Here is a 27,544-nt window from a genome sequence, read left to right as displayed (position 1 = left end):
GAGGAGTCAGAGTGTTATCATTTGAATGCGGCTACAAATCACCTTTACTACCTAGGTTTTTTGTGAGGTGCTGCTAGCTAACCGAAATGGTTAGGCCAACAGCCTCCAACCAGTGAATAATGACTAAGTCACCCACACATGGTGGTGCTCCCACCCAAAAACCAGCAGTCTTATCCCCATGGTAATGTCCAACTATGTGGTGCCACCAACATTGGTAAGGCACTATTTGTACAGGTCACCTGAGTATCTCTCTCTCTCACCCATGCTAGAAGTGCCCTAAATACGTTATCAGACACATTGATTGTGTTAGAGAAAATCCTCCACAGCCAAATAGGTAGTACCTATCTTGGGCTGTAGGTTGTTCAAGCTTGAACCTTTAAAGGATTCTCCCATTAGTGTTCCCAACTCCGGATCCTATCTTTTTTACATGGCTAATGCACAACCAGTAAATATACCAAAAACCAGTCACCCAGTTTCCATTAGGTAATGGACTAATGAATGAGGGTGGGGATGTTACATTCATGGTAGAGGCACATGATAAATGCAGAACAGAAATATTCTACTCATTGGTCACTTTTCCTGCAGTCAATGTAGACTCAAACACATTTCATACATACAGAGTTGCAAATGTACCTCAGCAGTACAGAGCATACCAATATTAAGAGATACCACTAAATTATCAAGAACACAAGAGAACAAGGTCCTTTAAGCAATGATGGACCTACATGGCCAACAATGGCTACATATACACCACATCCTAATATACAAGTGATGCAAGTAGCAGAAGTACGTACTTTATACAACAGTCTTGTTGATATCTATAGACAGCTAATAGAATTCATATTGTGGACCTTAATGTACCACCCCAGCGAGGGATGCTCCAGGTATAAACCAATTTGCCATAACAAGAATAAATCCACAAACAGTCCATTCAGTAATGGGTAAAGCACCCTCTGGACGGTTGGAGATTTCATTTTGGGTGGCGCAAAAAACAAACCAGCTGAAAGCAGTGTTCCCCCATACAGGAACCCAAGATAAACAATGTGCTTGCCTTTTGGAATGGTTCCCTCTGTTTAGGATTGTGCCACTTGGGGCACAGTCTTTGCTGCAATATATACCACCATGCATGGTACACTGACACCTGAAAATCTCCCAGAAGGGTTAAAACTAATTAAAAATGAACACAGGGCAGCCCCTGGACTTGGGGATGAAACTGATGTGCAATTCTGACACAGTCGCCTCAATTATTTTAAGTAACATTAAAGGGGCAGAAGCAGCTTTGGCAATACAGCAGTGGCTCTAGGATGTTCCTAAATGGGCTCAGGAATGCGAGCTGCCAAAGATTATTTCTGAAACTTATACTTTACTCTTTATAGAATATATTGGACTCCCTCGAAATTGGCAAAGATAAGAAGCACTCCAATCTCTGAGTGTATATGATGTGGCTGCCCACAAGCAGACGATGTTCACATGTTTGTTACCTGTCTGAAACTTGAGGAATTCTTGTCGGCGGTGGGTCTATCTCTGACTCCTCAGTCGAGGTGAGTCCCTATTTAATTATATTTGGGATACTTCCCTTGGATAATGTCTCTGTCCCTCTTAATGAATATCAGAAAGATTTGGTGTTTTACATGGTGTTACTTGAAAGAAGGGAAATTTGTAGAAGTTGGACTCAAACCTCCCCTCCTAGTTGGCAAGAATGGAGGCGTTCTGTTCTTTTTTTCACTGAAGTAGATAAAAGAGAAGATGGAAAATGGGATCTGGGACCTTTTAAAGCTGTGAGTTGCTCTTGTCCGATGATTACATGCCCTGGTCCGGCTAGGTAGGGTGCTGGTCACACCTGATTACCTATGACCTATGGGGTTCCTTCCATGAGCTCAGATGGCTGGTGGCATCTTAACAAGAGCTTATTGATGACAGTGTGTGAGGACAAAAAAAAGAAACTTATACTAGTATAGGTCTGGGTAGTCTGGGGGCTAGACCATCTAAATCACAATTACAAAGTACTTCGAGTGAGGAAAATACTAAACAAGCACAAGAGGGCTCATAAAAACACTGGGATAAACAAAAATTAAATTAAGATAGTAAAAGCGAAAGAGGAGAATCTCTCCGATCAGAGACGTCGGAAAAGCGCTATAACCTTAGAAATATGGAAACTTAAAAAACACCTGACAGATACCAATTAACTGACAACCATCTTGTTCCTTTTTAGGACTCACCCGATAAACACAGTGAGATAGAAGGCCGACAGAACACTGAAACAAGTATGTGAAGCTGAGAAAGGAGTCACAACACTCAGCGCCCGTTTTGGTCAAGAAGGAAGAGAAACCTCCATAACAAAAAATCAATTTTTAAAAGTAAAATGTTATAGCTATTTCTGCCAAACGTGCCAAAAATATTGAGAATGCTACTGATGAACAGGACACAGGCAGTGACTCTGCTAGACACTGCATCAGAAGTTGCAATATGTTGCCAGAATCTTATAAATCCTCTGGATGTGACACCAACTAAAGACTTCCTTGAAGTTGAAATGGTGCACAGGTGCATCTCCCCACCCAATAGGGTTTACAAACTAAAAATTTAGATTGAGGGAGACATCAAGTGCACCATTAAAGTAATCTTCTGGAGAAGACTAACACTAAATTATGACATGTAATTGTCAGAAAAGGATTGGCCACCTGAATTTGTCTACATGGTCCTACAAGAGGAAAATGTAACTGTGCCTTCTTTCTCAGTCCTAAATCTAGACAAGGTAAAATAAGCTTAGCCCGCATATTGGGCATTGGCACAAGCACCAGTGCTGTACTGCAACCATGTAGGGTGGGATAGGGATTCCCCCTACCACATTATTCCAATAAGATCTATACCACAGATCCAACCTCAGTATCCTAAAGCACTGGAGGGAGAAATCCTAACACAACTTGAGTACCAGGGAGTAATCAAACCCTGTGTTTCTGCAATGAATAATTCTTTGTTTCCCATAGCCAAACCAGACCATTCATATAGAATAGTCTTAGATTACAGACACTTAAACAGTCACACACACACATTTCCAAAACAATGTCCTGCCGATCCTGCCCAGTCAACCAAGAGGATTCCCCGGTAGTTCCAATACCTCTCACACTACCCCACGAGATATACCTCTTCAAGCACTGAACAATGCTACAATAATTTCCTGAGCTTGAGGAGGGCGGAGAATGAACTTTTGTTGAATCCTCTCACCACTTCAACTGCAAGAAATGTCCAAGTTGTAGATCTATACTGTTCCAATACAACACAAGCGGATGAAATCGTTTATTATGAACCACCATTAGGTACATCAACCAGCTCTGCACTGGCTCCAGATTTTGTACAAATATCTGATTACTTTGCCAATTTAGATGTCTTTTCTTCAAAATCTTCAGCATCAGCAATGGTATCTGTACCTGTATTAGGCTTTTCTACTGGCCTAAAAATAAATATTTGGTTTGTTCATGGTACTATCTGTGGATAATAATGACACTACTTGCATGTCTGCTTTGGATTAGTTTTGTCATTGTTTTCTTTTTGCTGATACGCAGTCATTATTTTCTTGAACGCTCTGCTGTTGAACTGGTGGATGAGGTTTTAACAACTTACTCCTCATCACATAAGGTCCGAAGGGACTTGTCCATTGTGAATATTTCAGCTGTTCCAATTCCCAATGGGATTGTTTGGGATAAAATACCATATGATATCTTTAGCCTTAGAGAAGTGATTCTAATTCCATATGTTTTCATTGTGTCTATAAATTATATTATTACACCAGGTTTTGTTTCTGATGACTGGGATGTAAACACAGATGACTCTGTGCTTTCTGCGCTTGAATATTACATTGTGTTTGAAATTGAAGATGTCTATAAGACAACTGCGAATTATGGGGAAATGTCACCATCACAGACATCCTTTTCTGCACCGAGCTGGTACTCCAAAATTAGTTTATAATTATATACAATGAGAACATTGTCTGACTCCACTAGTGGGGAGTTCCAAAACATAAACAAGTTTGGGTATTTTACTGGGCATGATGCTAAAAATGCTGAAACATATTATTTTAAATTACCTCCCTCTAAAGTGAGAAAAATATTGCTAACTGACTCCAAATTGATCTAATTGGACACCTTTGTTTCCCAGCTGGCCATTGAGCTCTGTGATTTTTGGAATAAATTGAATGATATAAAGAGCGTGTGAGGAACACAAGGTAGCTTTATTTAGAGCATGCCTTATTCCATTACAAAAGATATTTTTAAATGACACAGTGCAGCAAACAACTTGCCTTGCGTTATCAAAAATAAAAGAACAGAACACACCCTGTATTCTAGGTTTCGCTAAATTTGACAATTGGCAAAAGATTTTAAATGTCAATGAAGAACGGCTCAATAGTTGGGTTCAGAATGGCACCAGTAATTTGTCACTTTCAGGTCCCAATGGGTGGTTATTGTGGCCACTGGACACAAATGGTTGTCGTGCACTACACAGGGTTTTAGAGTGAGCCTACCAGACCCTTGTTAGGTCACCACACAACACTCTGGTCTTGTCGCAAAATACAGTGTGGGCAAACTGTGCAAGCAATGGTTACACTCTTCCACATTAACAGCTGTGAAAGAACAACTTAGTCTACTTGCAAAAGACGTAGACTTACAAGATTTTTTGTTAGGTTCCAGAAAGCTACACTTAAAACATTTCTTACATGCAATATATAATGAAATATGTAAGCTTTCGCAAATGGAATCTGCAGCCCATTTAAGGCATATAGATAAGGAAAATATGGAAAAGGCTCAAGACCTTTGTCAATAATGTTATGAACATACTGTCCATCCTCATTTAAGCACAAAATAACATATTGCTCTCTACAATTGACATCATTCGAAATGACATGTCACTTTTACACCATGGACAGAGTCAACTTAAGTCCATTATGCAGCTGAGTTGGACTATACAAGTTCTTGAAAGTGACTGTATGCCCTGGAAGCACTTTAACTCTAAAGAGTTATTTGCGGCATTTAATTTAACACAAGGCTAGTTACATGATGCTTAACATCGAAAAGTTAGAAAAGAGGCCTTTTACTATAGCGGGAATTCCATGATCAGTATGGTTAATACATGGAGTGATTAATCAGCCCATTTCAACATTCCAATTCACTTTGTGTTTAAAACATTTTCCTGTAGGCAGATTTGAGCAATTAGGACACAGTTACCTCCACGAGCTGAGGGAGTTACCTTTCGATTACAGATGTCTGAACAGGGAGGCAGAGGTCTTTCTTAGTGGAAGCAAATGCAAGACTTCTATAAGCCATTCTATGATTTGAAAACAGGTGTCCTTGCATGGCAAATTTACTGCACCGTAGCAAACTTGACTTATTATCTGAAGGATATTCCTGTTGCTTTGATTCACCCAGTGTTTCAATTACTTTCGAATGGAAGTTATTTATTGCTGAGCGATGAAGACTGCTGTGGTATGAAACCTGAAGTCCCCTATGTGATTTTGGTTTCTCGATGGTAACTTGCTGCAGCAATGTGCTATTCCCCCCAATGCATGAGATAAAAGTAGCAGAATTGTGGCCTCACATCGCTACTTCAAATGTAAATTTTGAAAAGCTGAGCAGACTGAAGGGTCTTTTGTTTCAAAAGCACGTGGCTGTTACATCAGCCTGAGAAACCTATGACCTTCAATTGGCAAGATCGTTTGCAGAGATACAGGGCCATATTTATACTTTTTGACGCAAAACTGCGCTAACGCAGTTTTGCGTTAAAAAAATTAGCGCCGGCTAACGCCATTCTGAAGCACCATGTGGGCGCCGTATTTATTCAAAGACGTTAGCCGGCTTTAGCCGCCGGCGCTGCCTGGTGTGCGTGAAAAAAAACGACGTACACCAGGCAGCGCCGACGTAGGGCGATATGGAGCTTGGGCGCCAAAAAATGGGGCAAGTCAGGCTGAGGCAAATTTTTCGCCTCAACCCGATTTGCGCCATTTTTTCCGACTCCCAACCCCCATAGAAATGACTCCTGTCTTAGCAAAGACAGGAGTCATGCCCCCTTGCCCAATGGCCATGCCCAGGGGACTTCTGTCCCCTGGGCATGGTCATTGGGCATAGTGGCATGTAGGGGGGCACAAATCAGGCCCCCCGATGCCACCAAAAAAAAACAAAAAAAAACACTTACCTGAACTTACCTTAATGTCCCTGGGATGGGTCCCTCCAGCCTTGGGTGTCCTCCTGGGGTGGGCAAGGGTGACAGGGGGTGTCCCTGGGGGCATGGGAGGGCACCTCTGGGCTCCTTCAGAGCCCACAGGTCCCTTAACGCCTGCCTTTTCCAGGCGCTAAAAAGCGGCGCAAAAGCGGGCGTACGTCATTTTTTTTGACCCGCCCACTCCCGGGCGTGAATTTTGCCCGGGAGTGTAAATACGGCGCACATGCCTCAGAGTCACTTTTTTAGACGGGAACGCCTACCTTGCATATCATTAACGCAAAGTAGGTGTCCACGCTAAAAAATGACGCAAACTCCATTGACTTTGGCGCTAGACGCGTCTAACGCCAAAGTATAAATATGGAGTTAGTTTTGCGTTGAAATTGCGTCAAAAAAAACGACGCAATTCCGGCGCAAACAGAGTATAAATATGCCCCACAGTCCCTATTAAATACTAACTTCCCCAAACATTTTGGTGAATTGGTGAGCAGGAGTTTCTAATGGATAAAACACTGCTGGGATTGTGCACTTTTTAAAGGCTGTTGGTTTTGAGTTTTTCAACCTTTTCCAGACTGAGTTTGGAGTTATACCTTCAGCCATTCACTCACTTCTTTCAGGTGTTTTTCATGGATTCCCAATAACTTTGGCATTATTTGGCAGTATCCTGCTTCTGCTATTTTTGATTCATAATGAGTGCCTCATCTCAACAAAGTGGAGTGATGGCACTCCCACCAGTCCAACTGTGATGTGAACGCATGATGCAGTATTTCAGATACTCACTGCTAGAGGGACTTGAATTGAATTGGTCGCTGACATTCAGACTGGCTCTTACCTGTCTGCAGCTAATCTTCCATTGCCTGTGGTGCTTCTTTGAATGTGCACCGGAGGTGTGTCTTGTTATACAACTCATACCTTCTTTGGACACTGATCTGTTAATGTTCTCATTGAGGAGGGTTCATTGCTGGACATGCCCATTGAGATTGCAGTTATTGCAGAATGTATCCTGTGAGCTGCTCCTTGTAGATGTCATGGCTCCTTGTGCTTCTACACCTGGCACTGTGCGGAATGCTGCCTCCTTGGCCGGACCTGTGTCTGAAGCACCTGTACATGTGTGCTCCATGGGACTTACTAACGAGCTGGCCAAGTTATTGTCTTCCGAAGTGGGGTCCTTTCTCGCTTCAGTCTCCATTAATGACATCAGACATTTCCTGCAGGATCATGACTACTGCTAAACTTGACATTTGGAATCTTGATTTAAATTCTAAATATTGCTTTTAATTTTGCCTGCCTCTGGGCTTGATTTGCCTCCAGTAAATAGTCTAGTGTAGTTATTTGTAAGTATTGGACCCTGAACTCTTGTACCGACAATGAGGAGGGTGTCATGGGTTCACCTTTTAGTGCAGTGTTTGGGCACCCATATTTTAGCCTTTAGGCCCATAGCCTGTGATTTAAGGCACACATCACATTTTATTTGCTTTTATTCATTCTATTATATTTGATCACAGCTAGCTTTTCAGCTTGTTGCCTTTACATTTTATAAGCTGCCATTCTTAAAAAACACATTTTGTGTTCCACATTTATCTGCACTTTGTATGCATTCTGTTCTGTGCTCTGCTCTGCTCAAGGCGGTTATATGTATCCACAATAGTTTACTTGGTATTGCTGCTACAAGAGTACGAAGTCACTGACACATTATCGTGTCAGGCTTGTTCTCAGAACATAACATGTTTTATTATAAAAACATCACATAGGCCCAAAGAGGTTAGAGAGGTCATTACATCCAGAGGATCCATCCAGTGCTGTCTTTCACTTTTCAGCTTTGCTGGTCCAGGCATTGTCTCTACAGCCAACTGAGGAGACAGCCAGCAGAAACCCTGTTCTTAGGTATGGGGAGAGGTATCCTTCCATAGACTAGTATGGACAGAAAGGGCTATGCTCTCATGTAGAGGCTAGGGATGTGGGTAGGAACTTTTAGACCCATGTTAATTCTAGGATGTTGAGGTTCATCTGTTTTCCACTAATGGTCACAATTCTAACTGTGGCATGTTTCATCCTCCCAATAATTGCAGCTCACATCTTTTATCACAGAATGCAGTCTTTTCAATAAATGCGCTGAAAACAGCCCTGCATTTCTATGTCTGCCTTTGCTTGTGTGAGACTTGTGCAAATGAGAGAAAGGGGCAAGATCTGCCAACCGCAACTTCCCTGAGGAGTCAGAGCATCATGTATTCTAGGCTGCCACAAATCACCTTTACTTCCTAGGTTTTGATGAGGTGCTACCTGCCAGCTGATATGGTTAGATTGATAGCCTCCAACCAGTGAGGAATGACTCAGTCACCCACACCTGGTGGTACTGCTGCCCAAGAGCCAGCAGTCTTACCCCCATGGCAAGAGTCCTATGACATATGCTACTCAAAGGCACTCTACTGCTTACAAATGACAGGCTGCTTCAGAGAAGGTCAGTGCATAATTTGGAGAAAAAAAAAGTGCAATTTCCCCAAATTTCTCCTTGGAGGTTACGACTAATGCAACCACTGGTGCAGCACAATTCCTCCACCGGCACTGTCCATTTCTCCATGGTTGCCAATCACTGTGTTTGCCCCTGCACGCACATACATATGAAAATTCATACATAGAGAAATATGGATACATATATATATATATATATATATATATATATATATATATATATATATATATATATATATATATCAAAAACTAATTTGTCCTCATGTGAAAGCACACTCCCAACAGGTTATATAAATGGGAAGAAAAAGCAAAGCCAGCAACTCACAGAGAATTCTTTAAGCAGTTTCATTATTCCAGGCCTTAAGTTATAAAATCATCTCTGGACACGTGTTTCAATGTCAATCCTTTCTTCAGCAGAGAAAAATATCAAGGTGTTTCACCCTCGTAGGTGCAGCCAGTGCTGGAAGTGTTCCAGGCATTTCTTTTTTACTGAAAAGACCGGCATGGCTTCAGCTTGTCTAATTACAGGCACCTGATTAGTCTCTTTGAATACCAGTCCGTCCCAGTGGGCCTCTCAAGTGAGTAACAGTGCATGCTGGTTGTGGTGGTCCTGCAATTTTATCATTTTGCCCCAAGTGGGTTGCTGGAGCCAAACGAAATAATGAACCAAAGTGCAAAACCTTTGTAGGCGAATCCAAAGTAAAATTGTCAGATTTGCTGTGAATATCCCAACCTGGCTGCTCTTATGTGACAATACATTTTTAGTCACACAGACCTGCTTCGATGTGCAGTGGTGCTGCTTTCCCGACTGGACAGGCCGGTTAATTATCAAAAACGAAGTTGTCCTCATGTGAAAGCGCACTCCCAACAGGTTATATAAACGGGAAGAAAAAGCAAAGCCAGCAACTCACAGTTAATTCTTTAAGCAGTTTCATTATTCCAGGCCTTAAAGGTGTTTCACCCTCGTAGGTGCAGCCAGTGCTGGAAGTGTTCCAGGCATTTCTTTCTTACTGAAAAGACCGGCATGGCTTCAGCTTGTCTAATTACAGGCACCTGATTAGTCTCTTTGAATACCAGTCAGCCCCAGTGGGCCTCTCAAGTGAGTAACAGTGCATGCTGGTTGTGGTGGTCCTGCAATTTTATTATTTTGCCCAAAGTGGGTTGCTGGAGCCAAACGAAATAATGAACCAAAGTGCAAAACCTTTGTAGGCGAATCCAAAGTAAAATTGTCAGATTTGCTGTGAATATCCCAACCTGACTACTCTTATGTGACAATCCATTTTTAGTCACACAGACCTGCTTCGATGTGCAGTGGTGCTGCTTTCCCGACTGGACAGGCCGGTTAATTATCAAAAACAAAGTTGTCCTCATGTGAAAGCGCACTCCCAACAGGTTATATAAACGGGAAGAAAAAAAAAGCATATATGTATGTATGTATATATATATATATATGTATGTCTATATATATATATATATAATATATATATATATACATATATATATATATTAATATATATGTGTGTGTGTTAAAAATGGGTGTCTCTGGTTGGCAGTCAGTTTACCCTCTGGCAGGGGCCCTCACTCTTGTCAGGATAAAGGAGAATCACCCTCAATTAACCCCCATTCACCCCCTTAGTAGCTTGGCACAAGAAGACAGTCTTAACTTCAGAAGCAATGTGTAAAGTATTTGTACCAACACACACAGTAATACAGTGAGAACACTACAAAATGGACACCACAACAGTTTAGAAAAATAGATATTATTTATCGAAATCAAACAAGACCAAAACAACAAAAATCCAGCATACGCAAGTCAAGTTATGAATTTTAAAATGAATAACAGTCTTAATCCTTCAAAAACAGTGAGAATGCTGTTAAACAAAGTACCTGGTTTGCGTAAAAAATAAAGCTGCACAGGCGAGCATGCGTTGGTAAAGTCAGCAATGCGTTGATTCCTTAATGGCAAGTGAGGCGGTGCGTTGTTTCCTTTTCCGGTCAGGTCATGTGTCGTTTTTCTCCCTCGCAACAGAGCGCTATTTCGAATTCCGGATGGGTCTCTTTGGGTCTGGGCAGGCTTTGCGTACATTTCTCACACCCAGCGATGTTGCGTTGAAATCCGGTTGCACAGTGTAAAACAAACGCACTGTGTGAGGTTTGCATCGTTATCAGCAGCCGCTAGCGGGTGTTGTGCTTCGTTTCTCCAGCCATGATGCATCGATCTTCCAGCCGCGATGCAGGCGGAGCGTCGATTTCAGCCTCAAGGCCTGCAACGTATCATTTATCAGCCGCGTTGCGGATGGTGCTTTGAAAATTTCCCCGGACGGCGGTATTTGCCTGGATTTCAGTCCTTTTTCACCAGCTTCACCTTTCAGGGCCCAGGGACTGGATGGGGCACCACTTGGCAGGGCAGGAGTCTCACCAGAGAGTTCGGGTGCTGGCAGAGAGACGTCTTTGATGGCCCTGAGACTTCAACAACAGGTGGCAAGCTCAACTCAAGCCCTTGGAGATTCTTCTCAAGCAGAAATGTACAACAAAGTCCAGTCTTTATCCCCCTTCACAGGCAGACGCAGCATCTACAGGATATCCCAACACAGCACAGTCACAGGCAGGAGCAGCACTTTCTCAGCTCTTCAGCTCTTCTCCTTGTCAGTAGTTCCTCTTGAATCCTTGAAGAAATCTGATTTTCAGAGGTTTTGGGTCCAATACGTATACCTCTTTCTGCCTTTTAAGTAGGCAAACTTCAAAGGAAAGTCTTTGTTGTTCACAAGATCCTGCCTTGTCCAGGCCAGGCTCCAGGCTCACACCAGGGAGTTGGAGACTGCATTGTGAGAGGGAAGGCATAACCCATTCAGAAGTAAGTGACCACTCCTCCCTCCACTCTAGCACAGATGGCCCATCAGGCTACTCCCCAGCTCCATTTGTCTCACTGTCTAGAGGGAATTCATACCAGCCCAACTGTCAGTCTGATCCAGACAGGGAACCCACAAACAGTCAGAGTCACAGAATGGTTTAAGGAAGAAAATGCCCATTTTCTAAGAGTGACATTTTCAAACTAACAATCTAAAAACTACCTTCATTAAAAGATGTGTCTTTAAATTGTGAGTTCAGAAAACCCAAACTCCATATTTGTATCTGCTCCCAAATGGAAGCTGAACTTTAATGATATTGAAAGGCAGCCCCTTATGTTAACCTATGAGGGAAATAGGCCTTGCAACAGTGAACGCTGAGTTTAGCAGTCTTTCACTGTTCGCACATGTAAAACACATCAGAACATGTCCCACCTTTAACATACACTGCACCCTGCACATGGGACTACCTAGGGCCTACGTTAGGGGTGCCTTACATGTAGAAAAAGGGAAGGTTTAGGCTTGGCAAGTGGGTACACTTGCCAGGTTGAATTGGCAGTTTAAAACTGCACTCACAGACACTGCAGTAGCAGGTTTGAGCCATGTTTACAAGGCTACTCATGTGGATGGCACAACCAGTGCTTCAGGCCCACCAGTAGCATTTGATTTACAGGCCCTGCACACCTCTAGTGCATCCTACTAGGGACTTACTAGTCAATCAGGAATAAGCCAATTAACATTCAATTTACACAGGAGCACTTGCACTTTAGCACTGATCAGCAGTGGTAAAGTGCCCAGAGTACCAAAAACAGGCAAAAAAGGCAGGGGATACCACGCCAAGGATGCCAGGTCTAACAATATATATGTACATGTGTGTGTGTGTGTATTCTGGCATGATTATTAAGCAACTGCCCATTAGGGCTTTATTGTGATCATTGGGGCTTTAATTGGTTGGATAAGAATGTGCACATGGTGCTGAAACCGGAATATGATGGAATTATATTCTAAATGAAATAGGTAAAATCATGACTAGCCCAAAGAGATAATATGGCATAATCATGAATTGAATCACTGGTATCATTTTCATTCTATTTCTAAAGACAGTTAAATGTGCACAGAAGTGATGAATTGAAAGTTGTGATGTGTAATTAATATCTGACAGCATTGCCCACTAGAGTGTTAATTTGTTGAATGAGAATATGCACATAGTGCTGAAAATGGAATATGATGAAATTCTATCAAAAATATAATAAGGAAAATGGATAGCCCAAGAAATAATGTGACGTAATTATGCATTAAATCATTGGTATCATTTTTATTCCATTTCCTAAGACTGCTGAATGGAAACTGAACATCACAAAAGTGCTGAATTGAACGTTGAGATGTTTAATTGATATCAGGCAGCTTAAGTGCATTTTACATTTAATATTAGGAAATGAAGAAATATGGTTTTGTAAAAAAACAGATTTAATAAGGTAAGTAGAAAAACTACTGTACTGTGTTTCTTTTATTTTTTTCACATATGCACTTTCTCCTTAAATATTGTTATGTTTGTAATGATGCCGATCCGTGAACAAAGTTTGAGGGGACAAGAGAAACACTCTTTCAATAGGAAAATCGCTTTTGTTTTGCCAAAAAAAATGGCGCTGTTTGAGTAGTCTTCACAAAATTGTCAAAACTAGTACGCCACTCACTTCATGTCTTGAAAGTTCCGGGATGATTCGTGAAGCAGGGGCCTAGAAAAAGTGAGGGCCCAAAAAGTATTTTCCCCATGCAGGGCGGGTTTGGATTGTTATAGGGGTTGGCAGCAGGGCCTGGCCACAGGTGGTGGTTGGATTAACGTATAGTAATGAAAATTCCTTTATGTTAAAAAAAACTGAAATTCACTGAAAACAACAAAGGTTATAGGGATGTTATAGTTCGGTTCTGAATTTACTCGTACAAAACCATAGAAATTCTGCAAGTATAGTTAGAGTTCTTTCATGTAACTGTAGCTCGCTCCCTAAGGTAACTATAACTCGCACCTTCGCCATGCACTGCTAATTAACCCAGATATTACAACAGTCATGACAACGTCTATAACGTCCTTAAAAGTATGAATATAACCAGATTTTTTAATTGTTGAAGAAACAGCTGTGCTTGGTGAGGGCACAAGTTATAGCTACCTTAGGGCACTGCCCTCCACTCCAAAGTTCTTCACCATGACCCCTTACTCTGGCACTAAGGGGGTCATTACAACCTTGGGGGGTGGCTGAAGCCGCCCGCCAAGGTTTGACCGTCGGGCAGCCACCAATGCAGCCGCACTCGCGCCACAGCCATTATGAGATCCCCACTGGGCCGGTGGGCGGAAACCTGCTTTCCGCCCGCCGGCCCAGCGGGGATATCGGCTGTAACACAGGAGCCGGCTCCAAATGGAGCCGGCGGTGTTGCGGCTGTGCGACGGGTGCAGTTGCACCCGTCGCGCTTTTCACTGTCTGCATACAGTGAAAAGCTTCACGGGGCCATGGCAGGGGGCCCCTGCACTGCCCATGCCCAGGGGCCCTGCAACTCCCCTTTCTGCCAGCCTTTTCATGGCTGGCGGGAGGGGGACTCGTAATCCCCTGGGAAACACTGCAAGCAGCACTGCCCTGGAGGATTACTCCCGCCGGGACAAAAGTGGCAGGAAACCGCCTGTCCCGGCAGTGCGACGGCGTCGCTTCCGCCGCAGTCGTAATCCACAGGATTTCAACGCCAGCCTGTTGGTGGTGAAATCCGTCAAAACAACCCTGGCAGTCAAAGACCGCCAGGGTTGTAATGACCCCCTAAATGTTTTACAAGACCTACGCTGTTGCCTTTGTGTTGCAGCACAGACTAGAATAGGAGCTCCCAATGTTGAAAAGAAGCAGGCCGGTTTGTTTTGGGAGCAAATAAAAGCAAGGCAATGAACCGAATGAAAAGCGAACGCCCTCCCTCCTAACACCTTTAATGATACCCTCGCCCAGCTTCTCAACACTAAAGCTCCCTCAAGTCTTCTGACACCGTCATCACTCCCCATCCCATTTCCCTTACTCATTAGCACTGTCCGACTGACCTTAGCAGTCTGATTAGGCTGCACTACTCAATTACACCTACCACCCACCCAGGGCTTTAAGTGGGGCACATCCGAAAACTAACTTTGAAACGGGCCCCCAACGGACCCTATGTTCATATCCTCAAATTGTAAGGCAAAAGCATGGATTTATTTTTCTATAAGGCAATTCTTTTCAGCAAAGTAGTCCCTGTTTGCCTTTTACCTTCATTTTTATTCCATCCTTCATTTTCTAGAAGTATTTGCATTTTTAGGAGTGTATCTGTATATTTATTGTAGAAGGTGACTAAGTCCTGCGGCTGAAAGCAGAATGAGTTTCTCACAGTGCCTGCCAGTGTGCCACTAAGGGGTTTGGACTACATTCATATCCAACCCTTGCCCTCTCTGCGAAGCACACAGAATGGGGTCACATGTAAATTGTACACACGCAGCTGGAAGCTGGGTCACAGTGAGTTTCATATAACCATATTCCTGGGCATAGTGAGGCTAGGGCTCTGGAGCCTGTTTTCATATCAAAGTCTTTTTGAAATCCTCCATCTGCATATCCCACACCATTGCTTTCCTCTTCAGGACCAGCATTTCACTCTGTTCTTTATGTATGCATATTCATTAGTGCAAGTTATGATAGGGACCCAACCAGTTCCTGCATCAGTGAAATATGATGAATTAGTCTCAGTGTAATTTGCTGACACTAGGGCTCACTCAGCCGCACCCACAACTTGTCTGCTTTCCTTTCAAAGCAGCCACCTATGGAGTATAGTGGGGGTGGTTCTTATTGCCACTTCATGCTGGGACCAACATACAGGTCACTTAAAAGGCCATCAGCCTTCGTTTTACTGGCATCTCATCTTGACTTGGAGATGTCTAGAGCATAAAATATAGCTGCCAATGTAATGAAGGGAACAATCACTCATTTTGTTATGACTTCACAGGTGCTTTTCAGAAACTATGATTTGAAGGCAAGGTTTGACCTTTTTCAACCCTTGTATGCAAGAGATATGCATGTACTGTAAGGATAACAGATGTTTCTCTTTTTATGAGTAATGACACTTCCTATAATTTAAATAGTACTTTTTTTTTTTTTTTGGCAACCCCAGGGTGATGGTAGGCTGTCAGAGCGGTTTAAATCTCACACACACTATATAGTAAATCATAGGAGTGTGTAATCAGTGTACAATGAATGTAACATAAGACAATGAGGGTTACAAGGTGTAGAAGTCACATATCATCCATGCTGGTATGCATTATACATTTAGACTGTTTAGTCTGGAAAAAACAAAGTCCAAATTAGACACACAATACTGTGGGCTTGTCTTAACATAAAAATAATAATATTACTATCCGAAAAGGGAATTCTTTTTAGTATTTAATTAGGGCCTGTGGAATTGCGTTATTCAGCGGCTACAATGTTTTTCGCATAATTATGGTTTTGCCGCATTTGCCACATAATTCATTGATTGCTGCATAATCTGCAGATTTCAACCAAAAAATCTTTCTAACTCAAACAGTTCAAAATTTACTAAATATGCAATGACACATGTTTATGTGCAGTGGAAGGCCATTTGTAAAGGTTGACTGATTGCTTTTCTGTGTGTATTTGCTATATTTGGGTGTTAAACCGGTATTAACAAGGCACAACCTTTGCCCAGACAGCGTTAACAAGTGTACAAATGCAAAAGTAATATTATAAAATGGGAAGTAATACTGTTACAAAATGTGCCACATTATTGCTGCATCATTTTGCCTTTTTTGGCCACATAATTTAGTCTACTCTACCACATAATTTGGTTCTCCCCTGCTGCATAATTCCAACGGCCCTGACATAAAATAAATGTTCATAAAGTCCTTGTAATGGGCTGGTGCTGTCAGATATTGAGTACCTTCACTTCTTTAATTTGAAAAAGAAAGCACCTGCACTGGTCCGCACTGGTGCAATACTTTCAATGGGAGAGAACCAGCACTTCAAAGCAGCAAAAATACTCTGGGATAGTGAGTACATGTACTTCAAAATTTTTATTTAAAGCACTTACTCCCTTTGCTTGCAGGTGCACTGTATTTTGGAAAATGTGCCATGGGAATCTCAAGCTGGCAATGAACAGCAGCACGGACACTGTACCTGTTGTGTACTAGTGCAGTCAGCATTCACCCACAGCTCCAGATATTGTGCTCCTGTTTTGCCATTTTGACCTCGAGTGCCTGAGTACAGCCCTTAATCACTGTTCATGTCAAGCTGGCCCTCCATTACAAATAGAGAAATATTAGAGGTGATGAGACTTTCTCTTTCAGGCCCGGCACTGAATCTCTATTCTTTCCTAAAGAACCAGCACCAACACTCACTGGAGGAATTGGATGCACACTGGGTGTGGACAGGCATCTGCAATTCTTTAAACAGGGCCATCATCAGAAGCGGTTTCACATGCTGAATTGACGGTCCTCCAACCATACACTTCTGGCGGGCAGTGTCAATAGTGATAAAAGTAGTTACATGAATGTGCACGTGTCATTGTGCCTTAATTTGACTACTTGTGTCATGTGTGAGCATGTCACAGACTGTTGCCTCAGAGATTGAGGTAAACACTGACCTAGGGTAGTGGGGAAGTCTAAATAGAAGGCAGATAGGAATGAGGTGTGCAACCACTTGATCTCAGGGCACTGTGCCTACCTTCAATGTGAACAACAGAAGGGACACCACCTAGTTTCTGAAAAACACGGAGACAGGCCCAACCCAGCCCAAAAATCAGTCACCCGCCACACTTGTGTTTTCCTGCACAAATGTGAAAAATGTCACCCAGTTGTGCGGGACATAGCCCAATCTGGCAACACTGGCTCCCAGTGAGTTCTAAAGAGCAACTAGAGTGCTAACAGTCCTACTTATGACAAAAGTGTGGCACACCTGAAGCCATCTTGATTGAATCAAAATGGTAAAACTGAAAACATTTAATTTAGAAAGGAACAAAACAAGGAGGTTAATTTTGTCTTAGAAATTATGGTTGGTGCTGTTGAAAGAAAATTTAGGGCACTTTTAAGTGAGAGTACATATTAAGGCACACGTCCACAAATGTTCAGCAATGTGTTGCCATCTACACAGTTTTATTTCCATGTTCATCTTCAGATCAAACTCCAGCCTTCACAGTTTTAGTTCCATGTACATCTTCAGATCAAACTCCAGCCAACATGTGTTTCATCTGGAATATAACATGATGACTTCAACCGGGCTGTAAATGATATTGGTACATAATATTGTATACATCACCTTTCAAATCCATGGCATATCCCTATACCACATCAGTCTCAAGTGTGAAGCAAGCGGGAACCCATAATTCATCAAAACTCCATTACATTTGAGTAACTGTGGTTAAATACGAAAATATTACACCAGTATAAAATTCATTAGGTGTGAGTAATATGTGTAGTGTCCAAAGCACTATGGTCAGTTCATGCACACAAATGTGGAACCTACTATCAATTAAGCACCTCCATGTATGATACTAATTCGATACAAATTGAAGTTAGAGAACTCCCCGTCCCTATTTTCCAGCTCTTCTGATAGCTCCATATCTCTGCCAATATAATGAGATTACAAGTAAAAAAGACTTTGTATTTATAGCTTAGAGGCTTATCTACCCTAAGTATTGAGGAGATTAGTCGGATAGAAAAAAATGAAAATTCTATTCCCAATAAACGTACCCCTTTGAATCTTCCTAGTTCGTACTTTAATTTCAATGTTCTCACGCTAGCATTCTCCCTTCGTGTTCGGGCACTCTACCTACAAAAGTAACTGTATAATATCTCTATCCCTTGTTTGTATATCACAGTCCTAAATCCAAATATTCAACTGCCTCTACCACCTCGAAATAATGCAACATCCACCCGTACAGCAATAGCCCTATATACTCACATTTATTCAGCCCAATTCCTTATATCAGCACCAAAGTCCACATTATCCAAGGTGCTAAACCTTTTCTCAACTGTAAACCCTTAAATTAACTCTCAATATCAACCTCAATGTGACCACCAACATTTCCTAAATATTACGATCTCCTTATTCCATACGTTAGTGTAACAAACCCCAGCATTTACCCTGCCAACTTACTGGTATACTTCTGTTCATGCGACATTGTGAGTAGGCTTCCTGTAGTTAGGTTAGTCCATTTTCTAAGTCCTTCACTACATCAACAACAAGAGAGGACTGTACTTACACACTCCCAATGACCTCAAAGGTCTCATAAAACTCGAAAAAAGATTCTTTTTGCAAGTCTGTAGTTTATAAGGCCAAATATTACTACCATACTCAGGTAAATCATACTGCTGGTAGAACACCATGATTCCTTCACTTTACTCAATAAGTTTCCCAGATTCTAAACATCAGTGCTAACAATCCACCCGTGATTCGCTGCTCAACCGCAAGCCTACAAGTACACTTACAGGTTGTCAGTCTTGTCCGTTTCTAAGGAAACCTATATTCATACGTTATTGAACGCAAAAGACATATTAAATGATAATGCCAATAAATACACAAATGGAAACTGATCATGTAGTATTATACAGCACAAAATTTGCATGGCAGGGAGCGCCAATTTCCCGCATTAGTAACCCATTTGTATAACACTTTTAAGTGAGTTCTACAATATCTCCCTCTTCTGTTTCATTAAACCATTCTGACATGCTGGCTGAAATATGTACTTTCAACACCATGAGCAGACTGGCAGTTAACTCCCTGGTGATCCGCTGCTTTACGACAGTGTTCTAATGAGCAACTAGAGTGCTAGCATTCTGAATTTATGCCAAAAGTGTGGCATATCTGAATGCCACTTTGATGGAATCGAAGTAAAAACTGAAAGCATTGTATGCTGAGGATACTGCATTAAATGAGGAAATTAGGGAGCTTCATAAAAAAATGGCTCCCTATATAGCCACAAGAGAAAAAAAGTGCCCAAATGCACCACAAATATCACTCAAATGTAGCCCAAGTATAGCGCACTGACAGAAGTGTGCAAAACACTTAAATATTTTGTTTTTTTTAGCAGTTTTATATAGCGCAGACTTGACCCAAAGATATTGGAGTGCTTAACATGAGCATCTGTTACATTACACAACAACACTTTCATGTCGAATTTAAGCATGGGGAGATTAAGGGCCTGATTTAGACTTCGGCAGACTGGTTACTCTGTCACAATGGTGACGGATATCCCGTTCGCCCAAATTTAAACCCAGTAGAATATAATGGTATTTGTATTTTGGCAGATGTGTTATCTATCATTGTTGTAACGTAGTAAAAGTCTGCCAAAATCTAAATCAGGCCCTAAGTGATTTGCCCTAAATCACAGGGTTTCGAGCTGACGCCGCAACTTGAACCTGATTCCCCAGTTGCGAAGTCTGCAAGTCTGGCCGTAACGCCACATCCTCTCCCCTAAGTGTAACAAATAATCAAGTGATCAACTGGATAAAAAACAAAAAGAATTTAAAAGTGCTTTGTTGCTATTTGAGAACTCTGAAAATATATCCTCATTTTAGTTTTTCAGAGCACTAACCATAATTTCTATGAGACTAAGACCCTCTCATTTTTATGATTTCTAAATAAAATGCTTTAGGTATTAAAGTTTTGATTACATCAAGATGATGTCTGACGTGCCACACTTTTGTAAAAAATATAGAATGTTAGCAATCTAATTAGTCATTAGAATACTTTGGGGAGGCAGAGGCCAGGCACAGACTCGAATAATTGAGGTCATGGAGGAGGGTGCAGAGGCTAGAAGTTGACCACGTTGGGCAGGCAGGAGGGACAGTCGCAGCACAATGGATCATGGAGGGCAGGGGCAACAAACCAACCCTGTAGGACAGGCAAGAGAGGCTGTGGTAATATAATAGACCATTAAGGGCAGAAGGAAGAGGCAGTGGCAGTGCAACCATACATACCAGCATACCCAGTTCAGACAGGAGAATTCTGATGCTTTTCAGCCCAAAGGGCTTTATTATATCATCTCCTGCCTAAAATCTCCACCTTCTCAGTGCAAATCAATGGGGAAAATCAATTTCCCAAGTTTCCTTTTAAAAATATCCCACTTACCAAGTTCAAAATGTTGGCAAGTATGGTACATTGGATAATGGAGTGCAGGAGGAATAGGGTAGGGACATAGAGTTGTATAATAGAGGGCAGGAGGGAGATGGGGAGGGGCACGAAACTGACCTTACAGGGCAGGCATCATTGGTTGCAGCAGCACAATACACCACACAGGGCAAGCAGAACCGCAGTGGAAAGTAATGGGGAGGGGACAGGGCCAAGCACATGGACACCAGAGAGGAGAGGGGCTAGAGGCAAGGGCAACAAGCTGACAATACTGGACAGACAGGAGGAACAGTTGTAGCATTATGGACCATGAAGGGCGGGAGGTGTCAGGGGCACAACAATGGACCAGGCAAGGAAGGACAGGTGGGCTAGGGGCCTGCACATGGAAAACAGAGGGCTGGGCAAGTACAGGAGCAACAAGATGACCAGGGATGGCATGCAGGATGGGCACTGGAAACACAACACACCATGGAAGGCAACAGTGAGATTTTAATGGCATACACACAGACAACAGAACGAAGTTGGAAGGGTGTCGGGGCAGTAAGCTGACTGCACAGGACAGGTGGGAGGTGCTGTGGCAGCACAGAATACCATGCATGGCAAGTTTTAATGTTAGTGGCAGCACAGCTGCCATGGTGGGCAAGAGTGAGGGGGGAGGGGCATGCACAAAAGATCATAGAGGACAGAAGGGAGGGGTAGAGCCTGGACACAGACAGGAGAGGGCAGGGGAAGGGGCTTCACAACAGACCACGCAGGCAAGTAAGGAGGAGCAGTTGCAGTGCAACAGAGCACCAAAGGTAGAAGAGAGTGGCAGCAAAATGGACCATGGTGAGCAAGAGGGAAGGGTTTGGGGCATGAAACCCGTACAAGAAGGGTGGAGGTGGCAGGGACAGGTGACAGCCATCTGAACATGCTGGGCTGGAGGAGGGGTGCAGTGGCAGCTCAACCGAACAGGACAGGCAGGAAGGGCAGGAAGGGCAGTGGCAAAACAACAGCCACACAGGGTTGTAATGAGGAAGTAGAGGCATGGACTTGGACAATGGATGGCAAAGAGGAGGGGGGGCAGAAGCAGCAAGCTTATGTGGGGGCAGCACAGTGCCAGGTCAGACCCTAAGTCCACCTCCCCCCCATTGTGCGTTGCAATGTGCATCTTACTTTATATTAAAATAACCTTAGAAATTCACTTAAAAAACAAAAAGTTACAGGGACGCTAGATATAGGTTCAGATTTTAAATGCACAGAACCATACAAATTCAGCCTTTTCGATTTAGTTATTTCAAATAATTATACTTGTAACTGTAACTTGCACCTTGGCCACGCACTGCTAATTACCTCAGATTGAAAAAGATGATGGACAAAATACAGAAGAAATCAAACATTCACCCCCTTAATAGATCTGGGTTTAATCCATCCATTTTTTTTGCTCACCATGCTATTCCAGGTTGAGCCCAGCCATGTACAAATCAGTATTAACCCGGCTCCCCCTGAAAACATTTCAGCCCAGACTCCCAGACCAGGCTCTCCCTGAACTCATAACAAGCAACCTAAAACAAGGTTTGGTATATCACCCCTTTTGAGGCAAACTAGCTTGACTCTGGTGGCATAGCGAGCACTGGACCCACATCTGGTCATATCCTTCCCACTTAGGGCAACAAAAGCAAAAAAGAACAGATGATGGATGGAATGTTGAACACTGCAAACATTCACTTCCAGTCACTGACCTGGGTTCATTCCATCATTTTTTTGCCCAACACGCCACCCCAGTTTGGGCCCAGCCATATGCAAATCAGTCGTGACCCTGCTCCCCAATGGAACAGTCCAGCCCAAATTGCTGGGCGTGGCCTGGCTGGATTGATCACATGGGGAGCAGTTTCAAAACTGATTTGCATAAGGTCAGTTCCAAAGTGGAATGGTGTGTTGAGCAAAAAGCAATGGATTTAGGCCCAGATTTGTGACTGCATGAGAATGTTTGACATTGTTTAGCATTCTATTTATCATCTGTTCTTTGTTGTATGTGTCGCCCTATGTGGAATGGGTATGCCCAGGCGTTGGCCCCATTCTCACTATGCCATTGGATTTGAGCTAGCTTGTCTGATTGTGTGTGCTATTCTTAAGATACATTCTATGATCTTTGTTTACAGTCCATAAGGGTCTAGCCTGGTAGTTTTGACTAGTTTTTTCTCATGAAGCCCAGGGCTACCAATGACTTGCATATGGTTGTTTCAAAACTGAAATGACATAGTGAGCAAAAATTCAATGGATTTAGGCCCAGATCTGTGATTGAGGTGAATTTTTGACATTGTTCAGCTTTCAGTTCATCATCTTTTATTTTTATAACTCTTTTGCAAGTATCCTGAACCTGGGGTTCAACCAATTCTGTCTGAACTCATTATTGCATCTATTCATAGATGTATTGGGCCATGGAAATGTTGTGTCAGAGGGAACAGTAAACTATCTGGCAACACTGGTCTTCCATCTGCTAAAATCCAAATATAATTTGTATTTTTTCCACAACCTGCTCTTATCCAGCTTTGCTGTTCTGTCTCTACAACATTTTCTTGCATTCCCTTATGCTTCCCCATGTATCATCCACAGACAACAACATTGAAAAAGCAGTGTCCTCTTCAGATTCCTTTTTGTATTCCTCATTAAATCTGCAGGGCACAAGTACAGAGTATTGTGCAACTTCATCAGCAAATCTGTTTCCAATTGCGACATAATCATTGTGACTCCTGTGAGCTGCACACTGAGGCCCATATTTATACTTTTTGACGCAAAACTGCGCCAACGCAGTTTTGCGTCAAAAAAATTAGCGCCGGCTAACGCCATTCTGAAGCGCCATGCGGGCGCCGTATTTATTGAATGACGTTAGCCGGCGTTAGCCGCCGGCGCCGTCTGGTGTGCGTTAATAAAAACGAAGTACACCAGGCAGCGCCGGCGTAGGGGGATATGGGGCTTGGGCGTCAAGAAATGGGGCAAGTCAGGTTGAGGCAATTTTTTCGCCTCAACCCGATTTGCGCCATTTTTTTTCACTCCCAACCCCCATAGAAATGACTCCTGTCTTAGCAAAGACAGGAGTCATGCCCCCTTGCCCAATGGCCATGCCCAGGGGACTTCTGTCCCCTGGGCATGGTCATTGGGCATAGTGTCATGTAGGGGGGCACAAATCAGGCCCCCCTATGCCACAATTTTTTTTAAAAAAAAACACTTACCTGAACTTACCTTAATGTCCCTGGGATGGGTCCCTCCAGCCTTGGGTGTCCTCCTGGGGTGGGCATGGGTGACAGGGGGTGTCCCTAGGGGTATGGGGGGGGCACCTCTGGGCTCCTTCAGAGCCCACAGGTCCCTTAACGCCTGCCTTTTGCAGGCGCTAAAAAACGGCGCAAAGCGACCGTACGTCATTTTTTTTGACCCGCCCACTCCCGGGCGTGATTTTTGCCCGGGTGTATAAATCCCACGCACATGCCTCGGAGTCGATTTTTTAGACGGGAACGCCTACCTTGCATATAATTAACGCAAAGTAGGTGTCCACACAAAAAAATGACGCTAACTCCATGGACTTTGGCGCTAGATGCGTCTACGCCAAAGTATAAATATGGAGTTAGTTTTGCGTCGAAATTGCGTCAGAAAAAACGATGCAAATTCGGCGCAAACGGAGTATAAATATGCCCCTGAATCACTGCAATTTCTGTAGGCAGTTGCAATGCATCAAGCAGTCTACTTACATGCTCACTATACGGAACGGGTGTCGCAGATGAGGTCATGAAACCTCTCTGTGACTACAAGTGTCCTAAGTCATGGACTGCACCAAAGCTGTATCTGTGTAAGAAAATGGGTGTACCGTATTATAGGTTTGGGGCCTTATCGTGCAGTCCACTCACATTTATCTCCTTGGGCCCATTCAGAGGTATTTATTTAACCTTCAGCTCAACCTTTTGATAGTTATGGTGCAGAGCAGCAAGGCTTAGCAAAGTAACAATGTGTAAAGCAATTAACAGCACTAAATAACGGAATAAGAAAGTCACCAAAAAAGAAAGAGACACAACACTTTATAAAACTAAAACATATTTTTATGGATTACTAGAGTTCTTCTGACCAAAATCCACCGGAAGCTTATGGAGATATGAATTTTTAAAACATTTAAAACTTTGACATCACCACAACAAGCCTGGCAAGTCAAAACTTTGAAAACTTTCAAAAAGTTTGTAAGAGTTTCTAACACTGAATTTGGCGACCCTGACCCGGGTTGGACGACCAAATCTGGCAGGGTAGTGGCTGCGGAGGCCTAAAAGAATTCTTTGGACAGCTACCTGGCCACCAGAGTGGTTTTAGTACAAGTTTTAAGATTAACAAGACAATCACAAATGACTTCTATCAGTGGTCCTGATATTGTGGGGTGAAGACTTAAAGCTCAATGGATGCTACAGATGCTGTGTAGTCAACAGGGTTGAAGTCCAGGTGAGTCCTTGATCCACAGATGAGTGGGGGTGTCTCTGTTTACGGGTCTTGGGGTCCCAGAAAGTCCTCTGTGCAGGAAGTCAAACGGCTGCTGGTGCAGACCTTTCATTCTTGCAACACAATGTCCACCTTGCAAATCTTTGGTGGGTGGGTGAATCTTGCCACAACCAACACTCATGGGTTCAGCAGCCTCGGGTGAAACTTCAGGCTATTTCCAAATTGTCTGTCAAAATGCCCGGTGTACTGCAGTGGCAAAACAGCTGCAGTGGCTACCAGAGATGCAGTTTGTGCTCTTCCAGCTTTAATATCCCTGTGCCCTTCTGGAGTTCAGTGAACTGACCCTTATAGCTTCTGCTTTGGATTGGGGCTGGGAATCAACTTTTCCACGAGCCTGGCACACAGGACAGGATCCAAACTCCGCTAGCCCAAAGTGCAGCAATTATAGTCACTCCAGCATTACAGCCTCTTCTTGTGCACTTACAGAGGGTGCTAAGTGGTCTCTGTCTCGTCCTGGACTCAAATGCAGTGAGTACTGATGTCGTGGTGCCAGGGGTGCCCATTATATCCCAGTAAAGTGCCCTGAGAGGGCAACACGGTTCCTAGCCATTGGGCTAGCAGGTCCCCAACTCTGGTGAAAGTTCAAGTGATGTGTGGCATCTGGCTATCCCAAATAGCATCTTGCATGCTACAAACAACATGGCTGAAGTCTTCACCAAGTGTAGGGACCTTGGTAGTCCAATCTGGGGTGTGTGGCTACCATGGGCTTCACGCCTACGGAAAATTGGTTCTAAAACTGGTTTTCCCTTGGCCCTCGTGCTACCTTGTCTAGGGGAAACACAAGGCTTCCTGTGTGGGAGTGTTGTTGCAGCAGCCCTTCCAAGATGGCATCACCTTTGATGCTTGGCTTTTGGTTTTATACCCTTTGCAGCCCATCCTCTGGCAAGAGGCAATACCTACAGGATGGTAACAGCCTTTGTTCCTGGCCTGGGTGTTGTTCACACATCTCCCCAGGTAGGCAGAAACCTGTCTCAGTCCCAGTGCTTCTGCAAAGTCATTGGGCCAGCTGGGTCAGAGAATGGCAACTTTCACAAAATTTGACAGCATTAAACTTGACATAAATGTCAACTTCAATACTGAGTCACATTTAATGTCAGTAGTTAGATGCATTTGAACACTGCAATTACCTAATGAGGCTACTTAAAACCTTCGATGCTCATGATGGAACAGTTCAGTCATGAGCACCAGTGGCCGTGTGCTTAGGAAGGAACAATTTTGTCCTCTGCACACGACCATCAAATCCCTCTACTGTTTACAGCAGAGGACTTTATTTTTCTAAAAACAGACTCAGGGGCTGGGAAATAGAGGCTATTTTTAGTTTTCACTGAAATTACCAGTAGCGAGCATGACACACTGATGTAATTTCAATGAAAATGAAATTGAAATTGAAATGAGCTAATCAGCTCATTTCACTTTCTATGCCTCTGTGCTCTGGGGGATATCTTAGTCTCCCGAACACTGCAGCAGACGGGAGAGGTATCATTAGGAAGGGGAGAATTTCGCCTTTCCAATGATACCTGTCCCTAGTGGATCCCTGTTAGGGAATCTCTGCAGGAGGGTGATCCCCAAGCAGGGACCAACCCACTAGACACCAGGAAGGGGGAGGCACCCATTGGGTAATGGCTTTTGCTCCCCCTTAAATAATTTTTGTTATAGTTTTTATAGGGTTTTAACATAGAGACAGTTATTTCAGCTTCATCATTCAAGGCAATATGAGCAGAAACAATTATGGTCATCACACATCATCAATACAGAAATGACAGATGTAAAATCAGAGGATGAGGTTAAATATAGGGTAGTGAGGATCAAAGTGGATAAGGGGGGAACTCCACTGTGTAGTTGGAGGATGAGATGAAAGGGTCTGAGGACCCTGATAACTAGTAGAGTTGGTGGAGAAGTCAGATGTCTTTGGTGTAGGTCAGTTACAGGTATGCGTTACAAGCGTACTGGTCTGTACGACTGGGTGTCATTGTCTGACCTATTGTGCATGTTCAGATGAGGTGGCCAGTGACAAGGAGGGCTGAAATAATACCCTTATGAATTGGGTTCCTGGTGAAGTGGGGATAAATCCTGATAGGAGGAGGATTTGGTGAGACGAACTGTCAGGTATGGAGTTTGGAACAGAGGTAAAGAATGTAACTGGGATGAGATAAGAGCAGTGGGATCAATGAGTGATTGAGCAGAAGTAGTGCTGTGATGCTGGGAGATCCAGTAGGCAAATAGAGCATCCGTGTTTCATGGATCGGAGGAAGTCAGGAGAGAAGGTGGAAGTGAGACGGCCCTAGAGCTGGAGGAATATGGTATCCCATGCTGGTGCAGTTGGGTGCTTACGCACCTGCCTTGCCTCCTCCCAGTACATTATAGAGCTTTCTACCT

The sequence above is a fragment of the Pleurodeles waltl genome, chromosome 2_2 (genome assembly GCF_031143425.1).
Source record: "Pleurodeles waltl isolate 20211129_DDA chromosome 2_2, aPleWal1.hap1.20221129, whole genome shotgun sequence".
In the NCBI taxonomy this organism is placed as follows: Eukaryota; Metazoa; Chordata; class Amphibia; order Caudata; family Salamandridae; genus Pleurodeles; species Pleurodeles waltl.
The sequence above is the reverse complement of the archived record's forward strand: the minus strand, read 5'-3'. Positions refer to the sequence as shown.